Here is a 19,297-nt window from a genome sequence, read left to right as displayed (position 1 = left end):
TCCACATTCAGGCATTAAAAGGATGAAAAGTTTTCTCAACACCTGCTACTGCAGTTCCAGAACAAAAAGCCAGGACACCATCTGGTTAGGGAATATTTTTGCTGGCACACCTGAAAGGTTTAGGAGAGAGAAAATAACCACTGCAGGGATGCCAGCAGGACTGGACTTGGAATCTTATGAAGAAGAATAAACAGCCTCCGAAGGTCTTCTATTTGAAGTAATTGAAGCAATACTCATTACCAGGTGGGGGTTCTACTTACCAACTGCTACTGGTACGCCCTCCAGGATTGTCATGGGCGTGTGTGCATCCGGCAGGTGCGTGCGCACCCGTCAGCATGATATTGGGCTTCTGCGCATGCTTTGGGTGTTGCAACTCATATTTGATAGCCCTAATTTAATTGTTTGGTTTTCCAGAAAGGAGGGGTTTAATAGGTAGGCAAGGAAATTTTATCCTTCTAAAAGATTCTTTAAATGTTAAGTAAGTAAGTAAGTAAGTAAGTAAGTAAGTAAGTAAGTAAGTAAGTAAGTAAGTAAGTAAGTAAGTAAGTAAGTAAGTAAGTAAGTAAGTAAGTAAGTAAGTGTTCTGTCTGGGTGCCCCCAGACTTCAACACCAACTGGAAAAAACAGCCAGACACGCTGGTAAAAGCAAAGGCACTTTATAGTTTGAAAAATAAACACAGAGAAAAACCTGTTCTTCTCAACAGGCAGGCTATGAGGCTTCACAGCAGAGTCCTGACGGCCAGACAATACAGCAGACTTCTTGCTGGCACACACACCACTGTAGAGAATAAGACCCACGCCTTTCCCCCCAAGGTTTCAGCCTTCAAGGCCACAAGCCAGAATCAGAGATGCCAAAGATCACAGCCAGGTCCCAGGACTCCCAAAGATAATACTCCACAATACAGGAAGGGTGGGTCTGCCTTTTCAGCCTTTCTGGGGAGAACCACACCCAAACCCAGCTGTTGCCTATTTAGGGCTGGAAATACCTGGCTAATTGTCCCTTCGTTGTGCTGCTCTTCTCTGCCTGAGATCGATGATGGCTTGTGCATTTTCATCTAAGGACTCCAGGCTGCTTGCTGGGGAGAGCTCCACCCCATGGGACTTAGGCTGTTCTCCCTCTCCCTCGGCCTGATATTCCTCCTCCCCATCTGCCTGGGCCTCCTCCTCCTCCTCCTGTTCCTCATCCTCCCCCTCTGAGCATGGAGCCGGCAGAGGTTCAGCTGTTCCCTGAGGAGCCTCAGACGGAATCACAACAGTAAGTAAGTAAGTAAGTAAGTAAGTAAGTAAGTAAGTAAGTAAGTAAGTAAGCAAATAAGTAAGTAAGTAAGTAAGCAGTAGGCAGGATGGGGTGGAAATGAAGATGCATGCGCAGCTCCAGCTGATTGGCGGCTGTCACTTCCTGGATTACTGATCTCAAATCAGCTCGGCTCTCCTTTTTCCCCCTGCTGCTGCTGCTGCATCTGTGCTCCTTGCTTTTTTCCTCTTTCCTCCTTCCTGGCCTTGGACGAGTTTCCCTCTCTCCTGCCTGGCTCCCCTCCAGCCTCCCACAGCCATCTCCCACCTGAGTTGCAAGCAGAATGCATGGATGGAAGTGGCACTGGCAGCATTTATGCTTCTGGCAGCACCTGTTCACCTAGTGACCCAGCCTGATGTGGGGGGGACGACTCAGGATGGAGAGTGCAGGAAACATGAAGCAAATTGTCACCTCAGCGAGTGACATTTACAACTGACAAAGTTGTAAGTCGAGGATCTAACAGTTCACTTGAACGATGATGATCATTCAAGCCACTCCCACCTGGTCACATGACTGGCAAGCCACTCTTACCAAGTCACATGGCCATTAAACCACACCCACAAAATAAGCCATACCCACAGCGTGGCAGTAAAAATTTTGGCTGCCCATTACTGGTAAGTAAGTAAGTAAGAAAGTAATTAAGGAAGTAAGGAAGGAAGGAAGGGAGGGAGGGAGGAAGGGAGGAAGGATGGAAGTAAAGAAAGAGAAAGAAAGAGAAAGAAACAAAGAAACAAAGAAGAAAGAAAGACAGAAAGAAAGAAAGAAAAAGAAAGAAAGAATGTAAAAGCACAGAACATTTTTTCCTTCTGGCAAAGTTCTTCTTCCCTTGCAATTAAGAAGAGCTTTAATGTTTATCACAGCACAGGTCCATGTTTTTAAGGCAAAAATTGTGCAACTAGAAAAGTACTACTAGAAAAACTACCTTTTTTACCATTTAGTGTTCACTCTAATGCCTATGTTTGTTTAGCTAATCCCATGCAGAATTTCTCAGCCTTCTGGCCAATCTTAAGAGTGTCTCTAAAGTCCAAATCTTTCTTCTTCTGGAGTCTTAAGTAGATGTAACTTCATGTGAAACCTTTATAAAGAATTTGATTACAGAACATTACTATCATTTCAGTTGGAGTGTGCACTATTAATACCAATCATTTCTCTTAGCTTGATTGAATCTCATGCTAAGAGGAATGTCTGAACATGAGAGTTTGAGAATCTGTTTTATAGCCTTTTCACCTACTGTGAGTATGCATGGGATCCCGGTGGGTAGACATGGAAAAAGGCTGAATGATGGGACTGATAGTATATATTTTAAAAAGTGAAAAAAGGGGCAAAAGGAGAAATATCTGGCTTATAAATTGTCCTTTTATACATTATTCCAGGGTGATTTACTTCTTTAATAAGAAGGGAATGACAAAGAATATATATCCATCCTATATGTTGGCACATGTTCTACTGTTAGCTCTTATTAATTTCAGACCTTGTAAAATTATTTAGTGTATATTCAAATGAATCTGTGGCCTCTGGAAATCCAGGAAGTTTTATTTCTACAGCAGTTTAGCAGTTCTTTCTTAAAAATATAAAATCTCCTTTGAGTCAACCTAATTCATAACCTACAGATGAGACCTTCATCGTCTATAAAATCTGCAAGTATGGCAACAGCCAATAAATGAAATAAAATAACAATGCTTAAAAGTGGTAGATATGTGACCAGCATCTATAGATCAGTGTTTCTCAACCTTGACCATTTGAAGATGTGCGGACCTCAAGCGTTGCTGGCTGGGGAATTCTGGGAGTTGAAGTCCGCACATCTTCAAACGGCCAAAGTTGAGAAACACTGATCTATAGTTTAAGTTATTTTTTCCAGCTCTCTTGAGTATAATTTTTAAAATAAAGGGCTCTTTTTCAGAAATACTACCGTTTCTTTTTTGGAACTTTAGTCTTAGGACTTGGGTGTTTTGGTTCTATTTGTTCAGCAGGATGAACTAATTGCTTGCTCAGGTTTGGGCAAGGATAAACTGCCAATGAGTTCTGGATGCATTTTAAATGTTTGTATTATTACAAATCCTCTCACCAGTCATTAATAGTCCAAAGCTATAGATTATGAATTTTAATTATAGAAATACATTTGACTATATTAGGTAAGTACACAAAGAAGTCATGGTTAGCAGAATCCATTTGACTTGCATGGGAAGGGATGTAATATGGTACAGTCAAGAATTAAGATATTGCTGGTCTTGGTGGGGGCCGTTCCATTTTTGATTGCATTCTTCATTGAAAGGGCTTTGATTTTAATTGGATCATTGTGTGTGCATATGGATTTTCCTGGTGGCTGAACCAGTGAACATAATTAAGAGAAATGATGGGGTTCCACTTTAAGCAAACATCTGTTTTTACTTGAAACAAGATGACTTTGCCATTGCAGAAATATACCAAATTCAGATTTTCATCTTAAATATCTATTTTCTCTGTTCAAACCATATGCTAATATAAATACTATACACACACATATATATATACATACAGTAACTGACAATCCAAATTTTTTAAAAAGAGTTGGTGCTCTGGGCATTATTGAGACCACAAAAATTATTACATTTTATATTTGATCTTTGTAAATCAGTTTCAACAATTGCTGATTTGGACAATTATTTTGATTTACATTCCATGAGCTAAAATTTGTAGAAGACGTAACCAACATTTCTCTTTCTATAAAATAGTTGGCAATCTAGCTTGTTATGATGTCATGGCATTTTGATTTAATGGAAATATTGAGGGAACAGGAGAAAAAGAAATACTGTACTTCCTAAAAACTTTGTTTACTTCATGTTTTGCATTCATTCATACATTGGGAATTGAGGTTTACAGCGGGTCTGTGTCAATTTCCTAAGATCTACCTCTTTGTGTCTGCTGCAATGGGTTGGAGGACTTGTGTTACAAATTTATAATGGTCATCATACATGAAGTGCCACTATAATTAGGCCAAATTGCTGGTTTGTTTTAGAAAATGGTAAAAGACAATAAATGTCAAATTGAAAGGGGTTCTGTGTCAACCGTATTTGCTTAAAAATAAATATGAAAAAAGGAAGAAGGTTGGATTCAAATTTAATAATTCCTTGCAATGGTCAAATAGGACTTAAATTTGTCATGAGATTCTGAATTCAGTGGATGTAGTCAAAGCAAATGAAGATCACATCCAATGAATGGAAGTCAATGTGAATATGAATATGAATGAATACAAATGAATAAATGTAAAATGGTAGTAAACGGTTATTTTGGGGATGTTTTATATTTTTATTACAGTAGTATTTTTTATTAGAAAAGAACATATCTGTCATTTATTATCTTTATATTTGCAAAGCTGGTTTTTCAGTTATATGGACACCCCATTCAGACTGAGAAATCTGGTGTAGAATATCATTACTTCTCATTTATCAACAAAAGGCACCAGAAAATAATTTTCATTGTTGGGACATAATCTAACCTGGTTTTTAATGAGACTTAATAAGGACAAATCTGTTTTTTTAAAACTGGTAGATCTCATACATTACATCACTGAAAAAAAATAAAAATAAAACAAAATAATTGAAAGATTATCAGAAGTCCTTTATTGTATGAAACTAACATTCATTACTTCTGTGTTTTATGAAGAATTGTTTGCACAACTGTTTGTTTGCACAATTCTACACAAATAGTGTACCAGTAGCACAGTATCTGTAAGAGAAGAGCAGGCACAGCCTGGGGGCAGAATCAAGTGAGGACCACGTTTTTTCAGTGTATAAGACGCATCATAGTATAAGATGCACCTTAGTTTGGGGGGAGGAAAACAAGGAAAAATGTCTTCCGCCTCCCAGCAATTTGCCAAACAACAAACAGCAAACAGCACAGATGATACAGTGATCCCCCGATTATCGCGAGGGTTCCGTTCCAAGACCCCTCGCAATAATCGATTTTTCGGGATGTAGTGGTGCGGAAGTAAAAACACCATCTGCGCATGCGCGCCCCTTTTTCCATGGCCGCACATGCGCAGATGGTGTTTTTACTTCTGCACCTGGGAAGACCCAGCAGCTGAGGAGCCGCCTGCCTGCCCGCTTGTCCAGCGCTTTTCAGCTTGTCTGCCGCTTTTCCGCTTGTCCGGCCGCCGCTTTTCTTGACCGCCCGCCGCTTTTCCGCCGCTTGTCCGGCCGCAGCTTGTCCGCCGCTTTTCCGCTTGTCCGGCCGCTGCTTTTCTTGTCTGGCCGCCGCTTGTCCGGCCGCCGCTTGTCCGGCCGCCGCTTGTCCGCCGCTCTGGGAGTTGAAGACCCAGGGAAGGTTCCTTCGGCCGCCCAGCAGCTGATCTGCTCAGCAGCGCAGTAGCAGCGAGGAGCCGAAGATGGGGTTTCCCTGTTGCCCACGCAAAGGGGAAACCCCATCTTCGGCTCCTCGCTGCTACTGCGCTGCCGAGCAGATCAGCTGCTGGGCAGCCGAAGGAACCTTCCCTGGGTGCTGCCCGCCGCTCGAGAGCAAGAGGGGGAGAGATAGAGAAAGAGAGAGAAGGAAAGAAAGAGATGAGAGAGGGAGGAAGAGAGTGTGAGAGAGGAAGAAGCAAGATAGAGAAAGAGAGAGAGAAAGAAAGATGAGAAAGGAAGGGAGTGACGTCATCGGGTGAAAAAATTGCGATATAGCATTTCGCAAAGATCGAGATCGCGAAACTCGGGGGATCACTGTATACACTGTTACATAGAAACATAGAAACATAGAAGACTGACGGCAGAAAAAGACCTCATGGTCCATCTAGTCTGCCCTTATACTATTTTCTGTGTTTTATCTTAGGATGGATCTATGTTTATCCCAGGCATGTTTAAATTCAGTTACTGTGGATTTACCAACCACGTCTGCTGGAAGTTTGTTCCAAGGATCTACTACTCTTTCAGTGAAATAATATTTCCTCACATTGCTTTTGATCTTTCCCCCAACTAACTTCAGATTGTATCCCCTTGTTCTTGTGTTCACTTTCCTATTAAAAACACTTCCCTCCTGAACCTTATTTAACCCTTTAACATATTTTAATGTTTCGATCATGTCCCCCCTTTTCCTTCTGTCCTCCAGACTATACAGATTGAGTTCATGAAGTCTTTCCTGATACGTTTTATGCTTAAGACCTTCCACCATTCTTGTAGCCTGTCTTTGGACCCGTTCAATTTTGTCAATATCTTTTTGTAGGTGAGGTCTCCAGAACTGAACACAGTATTCCAAATGTGGTCTCACTAGCGCTCTATATAAGGGGATCACAATCTCCCTCTTCCTGCTTGTTATACCTCTAGCTATGCAGCCAAGCATCCTACTTGCTTTTCCTACTGCCCGACCACACTGCTCACCCATTTTGAGACTGTCAGAAATCACTACCCCTAAATCCTTCTCTTCTGAAGTTTTTGCTAACACAGAGCTGCCAATGCAATACTCAGATTGAGGATTCCTTTTCCCCAAGTGCATTATTTTACATTTGGAAACATTAAACTGCAGTTTCCATTGCTTTGACCATTTATCTAGTAAAGCTAAATCATTTACCATATTACAGACGCCTCCAGGAATATCAACCCTATTGCACACTTTAGAGTCATCAGCAAATAGGGAAACCTTCCCTACCAAACCTTCCCCTATGTCACTCACAAACATATTAAAAAGAATAGGACCCAGAACAGACCCTTGTGGCACACCGCTTGTAATCTGACTCTGCTCAGAATACTCGCCGTTAACAATAACTCTCTGATGTCTACGCTTCAGCCAGCTGCAAATCCATTGAACTATCCATGGATTAAGTCCAATCTTCACTAATTTATCTATCAGCTCTTTATGTGGAACCGTATCAAAGGCTTTGCTGAAGTCCAGGTAGGCAATATCCATGGCACCACCTTCATCCAACACTTTTGTCACATAGTCAAAGAAATCAATGAGATTAGTCTGACATTATTTGCCTTCAGTAAAGCCATGCTGATTTGGGTCCAATAAGTTATTGTTTTTTAGGTGCTGATTTATCCTCTTTTTGAGTAGAGTCTCCATCATTTTAACTACCACTGATGTCAAACTAACTGGCCTGTAGTTACCAGCTTCTTCTCTACTGCCCTTCTCGTGGATAGGCACAACACTGGCCATTCTCCAATCCTCAGGAACTTCTCCTGTTAACAAGGATTGGTTAAACAAATCAGTCAGGGGGGTAGCAATGACAGATCTGAGTTCTTTAAGAACTCTGGGGTGGATGCCATCTGGACCCATTGCCTTATTTATCTTTAATAGTTCAAGTTCTTCTAAGACATCGGCTTCTAAGATCACTGGAGCTGAATCCGTACAGCTGGAAGCAATGCTATATCCCTCTATAGTATTATTTTGTAAGGTGTCTTTTGAGAAAACTGAACAGAAGTAGCTATTGAAATGGTCAGCGATCTCCTTATTCCCATCTATGCATGTATTATTCCCGGTACTAAGCTTCGTGATGCTGCAGTTTTTCTTTTTCCTATCACTAATATATCTGAAGAAGGTTTTATCCCCCTTCTTTACAGATTTGGCAATTTCTTCCTCTTTTGAGGCTTTAGCAGCATGTTTTATCTGTTTCGCCTCCTTCTGTCTCATTTTATACACCTCTCTATCAGCTATACTTCCAGACTCTTTATACCTCCTATAGGCAGCCTTTTTTTCATTGACTATAGCCCTTACATCATTGCTAAACCATAGCGGTTTCTTCTTCCTTTTACCTTTAGTTATTTGCCTTACATACAGTCCTGTGGCTTTTAAGATGGCCTTTTTCAATACAGTCCACTGGGTGCTCACTCCTGCCATTTTATCCCTCCCCTTTAATTCATTATTTAAATATTCCCCCATTGCCTTAAAATTTGTTTTTCTGAAATCCAATACTTTGGTTGCAGTATAGGATTGCTCACAATCAGTTTTTACATCAAACCACAAACATAGATGGTCACTGCAACCTAAATTTTCTCCAACCTTGATCTCTGAAACCCAATTCCCATTCGTAAAAACTAAATCTAGAATATTCTCCCCTCTAGTTGGTGTCTTAACCAGCTGTGCCAGAGCTGCTCCTGTAAAGGCCTCTACTATATTCTTACTTTTGCATGTAAGGGCACTGGGGATATTCCAGTCAACATCAGGCATGTTGAAATCACCCATAACCACAATATTTCCTTTTACTGCCATTTGGGTAATTTCATCCACCATCTTGTTGTCATGTTCCTCAGATTGCCCTGGAGGCCTATAGATCACCCCAATTCTAATGACAGAATCGTCTTTATTTTGCATGCAAATCCAGAGAGTCTCCAGATCTTTACACGTATTTTGAATTAGTGTTGTTTTTAGACTTTCTTTAACATAAATGGCTACTCCACCTCCCTTTCTCTCTATTCTATCCTTCCTATACAGTGTATATCCTGGTATGGATATTTCCCATTCATTAGAATCCTGTTTGCTGTGTATTTCTGTTCATGGGTGCCTGACCCATAGAAATAGCAAAGAATTGAAGAAATGTATATCCCAGAAAGATTTCTTAAATGTAATCACACTAACTCCCAATTTTTAAACAGATCTACTCCAAACATGACTAAATTATCTTAATACTAAAACAAGACACTGTTACATTTCAGATTATACTTTCACAGATCTTTAAAATTGATGTGGCTTTGTGGAAGTATTCTCTGCTATTTAAAAGAAGATACAATAGCACTGGGCCTCTTCAGATCAAGCATTTATTTTAAAAAGATTCATTTTGTTTGTTAAGTTGTCTAGAACAATAATAAAGCAGCCTTTAAAAATAAGTCTAATAATTTGAACATTCTATAGGCATTTATACTTATTGATTTACCTCCTTGCAGCAAAACCTACCAGTTTCAGCACAGTCTGATTAGCACAAGAAAATAAAATTCTGTCTTTGCCTCTCTCTCCAGCAATTTCCCCCAGTGCAGCTTTAGTTTCATTTTCATTTTAGCACTTGGGTTTGCCGGCAACTTCAATCAATCAACATTGGGAGGTGGATGATCAGTGACTTGTGTTAATCAGGCTCTGATGTTGTTTGCTGCAAGAAGGTAAATTACTGGCAGGCAGAGACTAAAGTGTGTGTGGGGGGGCTAATTTGGTGTATAAGACACACTCAAGTTTTCACCCTCTTTTGGGGGGGGGGAATCTGCATCTTATACTCTGAAAATTACGGTAATTAGCCTAAATACATTCCCACAAGTGATCAAAGTCCAATTCCTCTTGAATTCCTTTCATTCTTATTTGCATCAATTTTATTGCTGATCATTACTTGACTAGATTCTTGTATAGTGGCATGAGCAATAAATCATATTAATTGAAATTTTATAAGAGGTCCGATTTTTGTACCTGACAGTATCCGAATACATCATCTTGCAAACTCTGAAGCTCAGGGAATGTCCTTCCAAATGCCTAATATTGGAGTTTACATCAGGGGTGACATTCAAATTTTTCCCCAACTGGTTCTGTGTGCATGGCTTGGTGGGTGTGGCCAAGCCAAGCTACACCCACAGAATGGACAGAAAAGTTCAGCCAAGTCTTCTAACATTCAACCTGGATGCTTCTTGCCTCCTTCTCATGGTTTGCTCTGTGTGTATGAGCCCAAGAAAGAGGAGAGAAGGATTGAATGGGAGGGGTGGGGCAAGGCAGGGCCAGTCAGTGGTGTGAATTACCGGTTCTTCAAATTGTGCATAATTGCCGCCACCATTTCTATAGAACCTGTCTGAACCTGCTGAATTTCAGCCTCGGTTTACATGTGTTCTGAATATATATAATGGCACTGGTCAACTGTTTCTGATTTCCATTAAAGAGCTGCAAATCTGGTTGGATTGGAGTTATATGCATCGTATTTGATTCAATTTCAATTACCCTTCTAATATTTTATATTTTTCTCCTTATTCTTACATTTAAAATAGAAAAACTCTGAACTGGCAACAATTTGAGGTACGTGTGCACAAAGTAATGAAGTACGGGGTAGACAAAAAAGTAGAAACACTTGACTTTTTTGGGCTATTCTCACATTATGCTAACTCACAAAATAGTTTATTTGGTTTTGCTTTAACATCTAGTGTGAACCCAGACATTGTAGTTTACGTTAAGATATTCATGAACTGGGAGAGCCAGGTTAACAACGTCAGCCAATGAATAGGCATAGCAACTGACTCAGCCAATAGGAGCTAACCATTTCTGAGTCTGTGCAGAGTATCAAAACTGAAAACTTAAGCTTAAGGCTGGGCATGCTTCACTCTCCACTTTGCTCTTGTCCACTCTGTACTCTCAGCCCACTCTGTGCTTATCTGCTCTGCTGAAATGAAACTAACTCTCCTGCTTGTGTTTACATGGAGAATATTACATATTACTATATTTATAAAGAAGTTAATGAATCAGCCTTCTGGAAATTGATTTTTCTGCAACAAACTCTGATAGTTTATAAACCACGATGTTGGGGTATGACATTTCTGAAAGCCGGAATGAACACTAGAGAACAACAAAGAAATAAAGAAATATATAAGTCTGCTTCCATTGATGGGTTATTTGGATTCTTGCATGTTAGTGCTCCTTCACTAAAGCAGAACTGAAAGTATCTTTCCTAGTGCAGAGATCTCCCAAATCCGATTGATTTGTTTGTACCATTAAGCCATTATCAGTTCTTAGCAATTACATAAATAGATTTTCTCCTTGATTATTTGTTCTGAATTTAGTTCTTCAGCTATTCCAGTGATGTATAACTGAGTCCATTCACCTTCCTGCTGGCTGTCTTCCTTCCTTTTCCAACATTCAGAGCTTTCTCCAGAGAGCTAATTCTTCACATCATGTTTCTGAAGCAGAATAATCAAAATCTGGGTTGTTTGTTGATTCTTTCACCAATGTAAAATTCAAGGGTCAACACCCATATCTTGCTTCCTCAAAATCTAACCTTCATTTCCATAGTATCACAAGGAATATCATGCCTTGCATGATTCTGATTTCTCACTATAGATACATAACAGAAATTGAACATCATTCCCAAGACCTTCATTGCTCTCTTCCAAATGACACTCAACAGGGGATTTGTTTGACAATTTATTGTCTTACTGTTTGATGGTTAATCCTAAAAGGCAGAATCCACTACTTTGATATGGTCATTATCTATTCTAAGGCTAGTTGTTGTAGTGTGTGAATAGAACCAGAATATCTATGGAATTTTGCAGACATAATTCAGAAAATACAAATTTAAAAAAACACCCCAGAAACCAAGAAAAAAAGAATCATAATAGAAAAAGTGGATGCCCTTCTATTTAGAGGCACATAAGAGACTTCCGCTTCACTATTCATTTTTTAATTCCCAGGAAAATATAAACACAAAAGAACACTCCCTCAGTGAGGGATATGGACAGTTCCAAAATTGGATGAACAAACTATTTCATCCATATTGAAGCAATATACCAATTGTTGAACGTCTTTTGAGCTTTTAAAACTATGTAAGACAAATACAATATAGAATAGAATAGAATAGAATTTTTATTGGCCAAGTGTGATTGGACACACAAGGAATTTGTCTTGGTGCATATGCTCTCAACGTACATAAAATAAAATATACATTTGTCAAGAATCATGTGGTATAACACTTAATGATTGTCAGAGGGGTCAAATAAGCAATGAAGAAGCAATATTAATAAAAATCTTAGGATATACGCAACAAGTTAGTCATACAGTCAACATGGGAGGAAATGGGTGAAAGGAATGATGAGAAAAAATATAGAAGGTGCTTAAGGAAAATCTGCACCAGATTACAGGTTTGGGAGGTTGGGAAGATTACAAACCTGGAAGTGGTTGGATTCCCCATTTTCAAGGCTTCAGAGACAGAAGATGCTTGGGGAAAGAAGGGAAGGTAAAGTGTAATAAAATGCATTACTACAAGATGCTGTGAGTGCACAGAATTTGCCTAAGGACAGCAACTAAGACTGCAGACAGATGCCGTTGTGTGTAGGCATGACCTCATGATGTTGCTAATCCCAATGAACTTTGTTAAGCGACGATTGCCTGTAACTTGATCCTCTGTAGTCCAAAACCAACACTTTAACCACAGTCTTTTGCCTGCTACTTTTCTGCAGAGTTTCAGATAGAAACATAGAAGACTGACGGCAGAAAAAGACCTCATGGTCCATCTAGTCTGCCCTTATACTCTTTCCTGTATTTTATCTTACAGTGGATATATGTTTATCCCAGGCATGTTTAAATTCAGTTACTGTGGATTTACCAACCACGTCTGCTGGAAGTTTGTTCCAAGGATCTACTACTCTTTCAGTGAAATAATCTTTTAATTCAAGAGAAAATGCATGTCTTCAACATCTTCTCTTGAATCACTTTCTGAAACTAAAATGGAAACTGTAAAATAACAACAGCAGCAACCCTGTACATGAAGGCACAAGATATAGCACTCTTCTTAAAGTTAATCAAGGGTGGCTTTGATTGGCATCTGTATGTAAAATGTTTAAGGAACCCTCTGTATACACTACTTTGAATTTATGTAAAAGAAGGGCATTATATAAATAAAACCAATGCAGCCGGGAATCCTGCTGACATTTGTGTCGTGACTTATTATAAAGTCTATCAATCATCTGTACATTCTTTTTAAAAATGCTTTTAAAATTATGGAATAAAAATGTATGTATTCCAAAGTTGAAATAAATATCTAGGGAACAAGAGACAAATCCCAAAGCAAAAGCTAGTGATCATAAGTAAATATTTACCCCAAATATATTTGATGTCTATATATTTTAGCAACGTGACCACAAAGCATTTTATAAAACAATGGCTAGCTCTTCAGCAAAGGACATTCTGTCAAATAATATTATTTTTTCTTAGCCTGTCAAATTTGTCATATAATGGATTCCAAGTCTGTATATTTTTCTGTGATCGCAGTTAGGTAATATATATAGATAGTCTGGCATATTTGTCTGCTTGTGGAATGGAAATGATCCACATCATTTAATGATTTAAGCACTAGTTTCAGTGTAATCAAAAACCTCAAGCAAGGCTATTCATTTTTAGCAATGGCAGTAGCTCCTGTTGACTTAACTATTGATCATCTTACTCTAAAATCAAAAACAATTTCCGCTGCTGGTAATAATCATATTGTAGATGCTGAAATCTGTCACAATATATAAATGTAATGAAAGCAATACCATTATTCTGAAGCAATATGAAATGTACTTAGAGACAGGGCCGCCGATAGGGCGGTACTACTGAGAGTGGTGTCATGGGCCCGGCCATGAGGGGCCCCCGGTTTTGCCCGCCGGCCTCCTGGCGCCTACAGTAATTTGTGCCCAGTGAGCAGCTCCTCGCACATGCGCAGTACCGGCCCTCTCTTGCCGGCCGCCTGCCTCACCAACGAAAAAGGTGGGCCCTCTGACCCTCGCGAGGCAGGACTTGAAGCCCCGATGGAGCCTTTGGCAGCGCGGTCCTCCAGTCCCAGAATAAAGCGTGCGGCGAAGGTAGGAGTCCCTTCGGGGTGGCGGTTGCGCTTGTGTTAGTTGCGCTTGTGTTAAATTTTGTTTCTTTCCTAAGCAGCCTTCTGTGTAAAAAAATCCATTTGGGAACGAGTCGTTCCCAAATGGATTTTTTTACATAGAAGGCTGCTTAGGAAAGAAACAAAATTTAACACAAGTGCAAGTTGTAGGCTTTGCACGCGTGCGCCAGCGTCCCCCAAAAGGCCCCCCGCGCACCCTTTTCCAAGGGCACGCACGAAGCCGTGGCCGCCGCCCCCCCGGCCCCCCGTGCCTCTAGCCCCCTTGCGCCCCCGTGGCTACTCGCCGCTGCCCTCGCCCGCCCGCCCGCCCGCTCCACCTCTCTTCTCTGCAGGCATTCTGACAGCGGGGGCCACCAGCCGGCGAAGGCGATTTTCAATGTTGGGCGTGCGGGCTGACGCGCGCTCTCTCCATCTCCCTGCTAGCCTGCCCAGAGCATTCAAAGTAAGAGCGAAGGTTTTTCTTACTTTGAATTTTCCGGGTTGGGATGGCAGCAGGGGATGGGGAGAGCGCGTGTCAGCCCGCGCGGCCGACATTCCAGGCGCTGTCCCGGTGCGACGCCCCAGAGACCCCTGACCCTGGTTTCCTGGATTCCTGGTGGCGGCGACCGAGCCCTGACCAGCGGGCTCCCGACCGAGCCCTGCCGCGGGAACGAAGCGAGTGGGGTGCTCCCCGCCTGGCTGCGGCTCTTGTAACTCGACCCGGGATGGGTGTGACTCTACGGGCTGCCCTCATCGGGGAAAGGGAGGGGAGGGGAGGGGAAGAGAGGGACGGGAGGACACAGAAGGGAAGGAAGGAAGGAAAAATAGGGAGGGAAGGAAGGGAAAGACGGAGGGGAAGGAAGGGGAAGAGGGAGGAGAAGGAAACAGGAAGAAGAAATAGGTTGGTTGGTTGGAATGAAGGAAAAAGGGAAAGAAGGAGAAAGGGGAAGGGAAGGAAGGAAAGGAAAAGAGGGAGGGGGGAAAGGAAGGAAGGAGAGATAGGTTGATTGTAATTGAAAATTACAATTGAAAGTAATTGAAAATTACTTTCGCCAGCCTCCGGAGAACGAGAAAGAGTGAGAGCAATGACAGAACAAGATAGAGAGAAAGTGAGAGAGAGAGAGAAATAGGGGGAGAGAAAGAGATAGCAAGAGAAAGAGAACGAGAGAGAGAAAGAGTGTGAGAGAGAAAGCAAGAGAGAGAAAGAAAACAAGAGAGGGAAAGTGAGAAAAAGAGAGAGAGAGAAAGAGGGGGAGAGATAGAGAAAGAGAGAGAAAGAAAAGAGAGAGAGATGAGAGAGGAAGGAAGAGTGAGAGAGAGGGAGAAAGCAAGATAGAGAAAGAGAGGGAGAAAGAAAGTAAGAGATGAGAGAGGAAGGAAGAGAGAGAGAGAGGAAGAAAGCAAGATAGAGAAAGAGAGAGAGAGAGATGAGAGAGGAAGGAAGAGAGTCAGAGAGAGGAAGAAAGCAAGATAGAGAAAGAGAGAGAGAGAAAGAAAGAGAGAAAGAGAGAGGGGGGAAGAAAGCAAGATAGAGAAAGAGAGAGATAGAAAGAGAGAGAGAGAAATGAGAGAGGAAGGAAGAGAGTGAGAGAGAGGAAGAAAGCAAAATAGAGAAAGAAAGAAAGAGATGAGAGAGGAAGGAAGAGAGTGAGAGAAAGAGAAAGAAAGCAAGAGAGAGAAAGAGAAAGAAAGAGATGAGGGAGGAAGGAAGAGAGTGAAAGAGAGGAAGAAAGAGAGAGAGAGAAGAGTGGAAGGAAGAGAGAGAGAAATGATAGAAAAAAGGGGAGAAAAAAAGAGAAATGAGAAAATGATTGAGGCAGAGAATGACAGAAAAGAGAGAGAAACAGAGAGAGAAGTGATTCTTGATTTAAAACATATGGTAAAAGCACTTAAATAATAACAGAGAAAAAAACCCAGCCCTCACCTGTTTTTATTAATAGTTTTGCTGGTTGTTTTAGTTTTAATAGTAATGGATTTTGGTTTTTTTAAATTATTATTGACAAAATTGAACGGGTCCAAAGACGGCCTACAAGAATGGTGGAAGGTCTTAAGCATAAAACGTATCAGGAAAGACTTCATGAACTCAATCTGTATAGTCTGGAGGACAGAAGGAAAAGGGGGGACATGATCGAAACATTTAAATATGTTAAAGGGTTAAATAAGGTCCAGGAGAGAAGTGTTTTTAATAGGAAAGTGAACACAAGGACAAGAGGACATAATCTGAAGTTAGTTGGGGGAAAGATCAAAAGCAACCTGAGAAAACATTATTTCACTGAAAGAGTAGTAGATGCTTGGAACAAACTTCCAGCAGACGTGGTTGGTAAATCCACAGTAACTGAATTTAAACATGCCTGGGATGAACATATATCCATCCTAAGATAAAATACAGGAAATAGTATAAGGGCAGACTAGATGGACCATGAGGTCTTTTTCTGCCGTCAGTCTTCTATGTTTCTATGTTTCTATTAATTTCGCTTAATAAAAAAGAAGGGATTTATTTATTTATTTATTATTTCTATGCCGCCCAGTCCCAAGTTTTTCCTTATTTCCAGATTGCATTTCTTCTTGGTGAGGTTCCGCCCATTGCTTCTTGTACTACCTTCAGGTGGCATGGAGAATAAATAGATGCCATCTGCTCTGTGGCAGCCCTTTAAGGATTGGGAAACTACTATTATATTCCCCCTCAGTTTTCTATTTATTGAGCTAAACATACTCATTCTCTTAGCCCTTGTTCATAGGATTTAGCCTCTAGGCCAGGGGTGTCAAACTCAATTTCATTGAGGGTCACATCAGGGCTGTGTTTGACCTCAGAGGGCCGGGGGAGGGCTTGCCCAGGGTGTGTGGCCATGGTGGGCATGGCACGGGATTTGGGGGGCAGTAGTTTTAAAATGGCCGGGGGGGGGGGCAGACACTTAGGCTGTATGGGGCCCCAAAATTCCTGATGGTGGCCCTGCTTAGAGACATGCATGTTAAATTGTTACTGAAGAGGAATACTTAATCATAGTTTGAAAATATATATTTTTATTAGTCACATACCAAAGATTTGAACTGTTATTAATTAATTAATTTGTTAAATTTATTTGCCACCTATCTTGCCATGATGCTACTCTGGGCAGCTTACAATAATAAAATGGAAAAGGATGATTTAAAAAAGTTAAAATAACAATAATAAAAGAAAGAAACAATAAAAATAAACAAAATACAAATAGAGGTGGGAGGTTGAAATGATCATAAGATGAGCTTGGAAGAGAATATTTTCTGTTGGGTAATCAAAATCATATGAAACATTAAAACCGGTTCAATTGAGACCACACAGTAAGGAGGGTTAATCATAATTTGAAATCATATTTTTTATTAGTTACGCATCTAAAACATACTCCAGAGAAACTGTGGTTAAATACTACTACTGACCTGCCCAAAAAGTGATTGAAGTTTTTGCCATAGCCCCAGTTTACTGGTGTGGCTCTATCTCACATTATCTTTTCTCTACACCCATGCTGTGCACTTTATTGATACTTATCTCTTTTCCTTTGCAAAAAGCCAAGATTGCATCCAAATGATAACACACAGTGACATCATTACACAAATTCTTACCTTATCTTCTTGGATCCCAATGTCAGATGTATATTTATCACTTATTCTTCTTTCCCCCCTTGCAAACACCAGTAATTAGCTCGCATCATTTTTTGGTCATCATTTTGGTCATCATTTTTCCTTACTACAGCCACCATTAATCTCGTCCTTTGATTATTTCCCAATTACTGTGCTCCATGGCAAAGTTCCTATTTTTAAAAAATTTCTAAAACAAATTAACTATCTTGCAGTTCTCTAATTAGAGGGTGGTATCACTTTGTGCATACAATGCTACCGTTATACCATTCTTTTTATTGTTTACAAACAACAAATAACATACCAACATAATGAAGGACCAAATAAACTTGCCTGCTGCAGTTTAGTACCTGTACAGGTTGTTCTTGAGCCAGGATTCTTGAAGTAGTCAATATTGTCTGTCCAGTCAACCCCATGTCCAGTCAACGAAGCAGTGGAGGTAATGTGCTGGTGCCTGGAGGCTTTTGGGGCCTGGATGGGTGTCAGCAAACTCAAACTCAACCCAGACAAGACGGAGTGCCTGTGGGTCTTGCCTCCCAAGGACAATTCCATCTGTCCGTCCATTACCCTGGGTGGGGGGAACTACTGATCCTCTCAGAGAGGGTTCGCAACTTGGGCGTCCTCCTCGATCCACAGCTGACATTGGAACATCATCTTTCGGCTGTGGCGAGGAGGGCGTTTGCCCAGGTTCGCCTGGTACAAAAGTTGCGGCCCTATTTGGACAGGGAGTCATTGCTCACAGTCGCTCATGCCCTCATCACCTTGAGGTTTGATTACTGCAATGCTCTCTACATGGGGCTACCTTTGAAAGGTGTTCGGAAACGTCAGATCATGCAGAACGCAGCCGCAAGAGCCGTTGTGGGGCTTCCAAGATTCACCCAAGTTTCTTCAACACTCTGTGGCTTGCATTGGCTGCCGATCAGTTTCCGGTCACAATTCAAAGTGTTGGTCATGACCTTTAAAGCCCTAGATGGCATGGGACCAGTTTACCTCTGGAACCGCGTGCTACCGCACGAATCCCAGCGACCGATTAGGTCCCACAGAGTTGGCCTTCTCTGGGTCCCGTTGACTAAACAATGTCGTTTGGCGGGCCCCAGGGGAAGAGCCTTCTCTGTGGCGACCCCGGCCCTCTGGAACCAACTCCCCCTGGAGATTAGAATTGCCCCCACCCTCCTTGTCTTTCGTAAACTACTGAAGACTCATTTATGCTGCCAGGAATGGGGGAGTTAAGATATTCCTTCCCCCTAGGCCATTACAAGTTATGCATGGTATGTTTGTGTGTATGTTTGGTTTTATTATAAGGGTTTTTAGTTGTTTTATTAATTGGATTTCTACATGCTGTTTTTATCATTGTTGTTAGCCGCCCCGAGTCTGCGGAGAGGGGCGGCATACAAATCCAATAAATAATAATAATAATAATAATAATAATAATAATAATAATAATAATAATAATAATTGTCCCCCAAGAGATTAGCCACTATTTATACCTTAGATTTATATGGCTACCCATCCCACCAAGGATGACTCTGTGTGGTGGACAATTGTTTTTGTTTTTATTTTTCTTATTATTCGTAGTACTCTTAAAATAGAATTTTATTGTATATTTTCATATAATAAACATAGGGTTCAATGAACGATCTGAAACTTCTTGAAAGGGTTTATGAGCTGGAGAAACGGGGTGGGGTGGAGGTTGCAGCAAGAGTCCAATCTGAACTGATGCCTGGATTTTTAATCGGATTCAGAAAAATGGAGTTCTGTTCTCCCATCATCTAGTATGGGAAAATATGTATCTTTTTTATTTTGGTTTAAAGAGCAGATAGATTCTTTTCCAAATATATCTTTTTTCAAGGATAACCTTATGGAGTTCTTAAACGTACCTTCCCCTTGAGTCTGAACGA

Source organism: Erythrolamprus reginae, chromosome 1 (genome assembly GCF_031021105.1).
Source record: "Erythrolamprus reginae isolate rEryReg1 chromosome 1, rEryReg1.hap1, whole genome shotgun sequence".
In the NCBI taxonomy this organism is placed as follows: domain Eukaryota; kingdom Metazoa; phylum Chordata; class Lepidosauria; order Squamata; family Dipsadidae; genus Erythrolamprus; species Erythrolamprus reginae.
Note: the sequence above shows the minus strand (reverse complement) of the source record.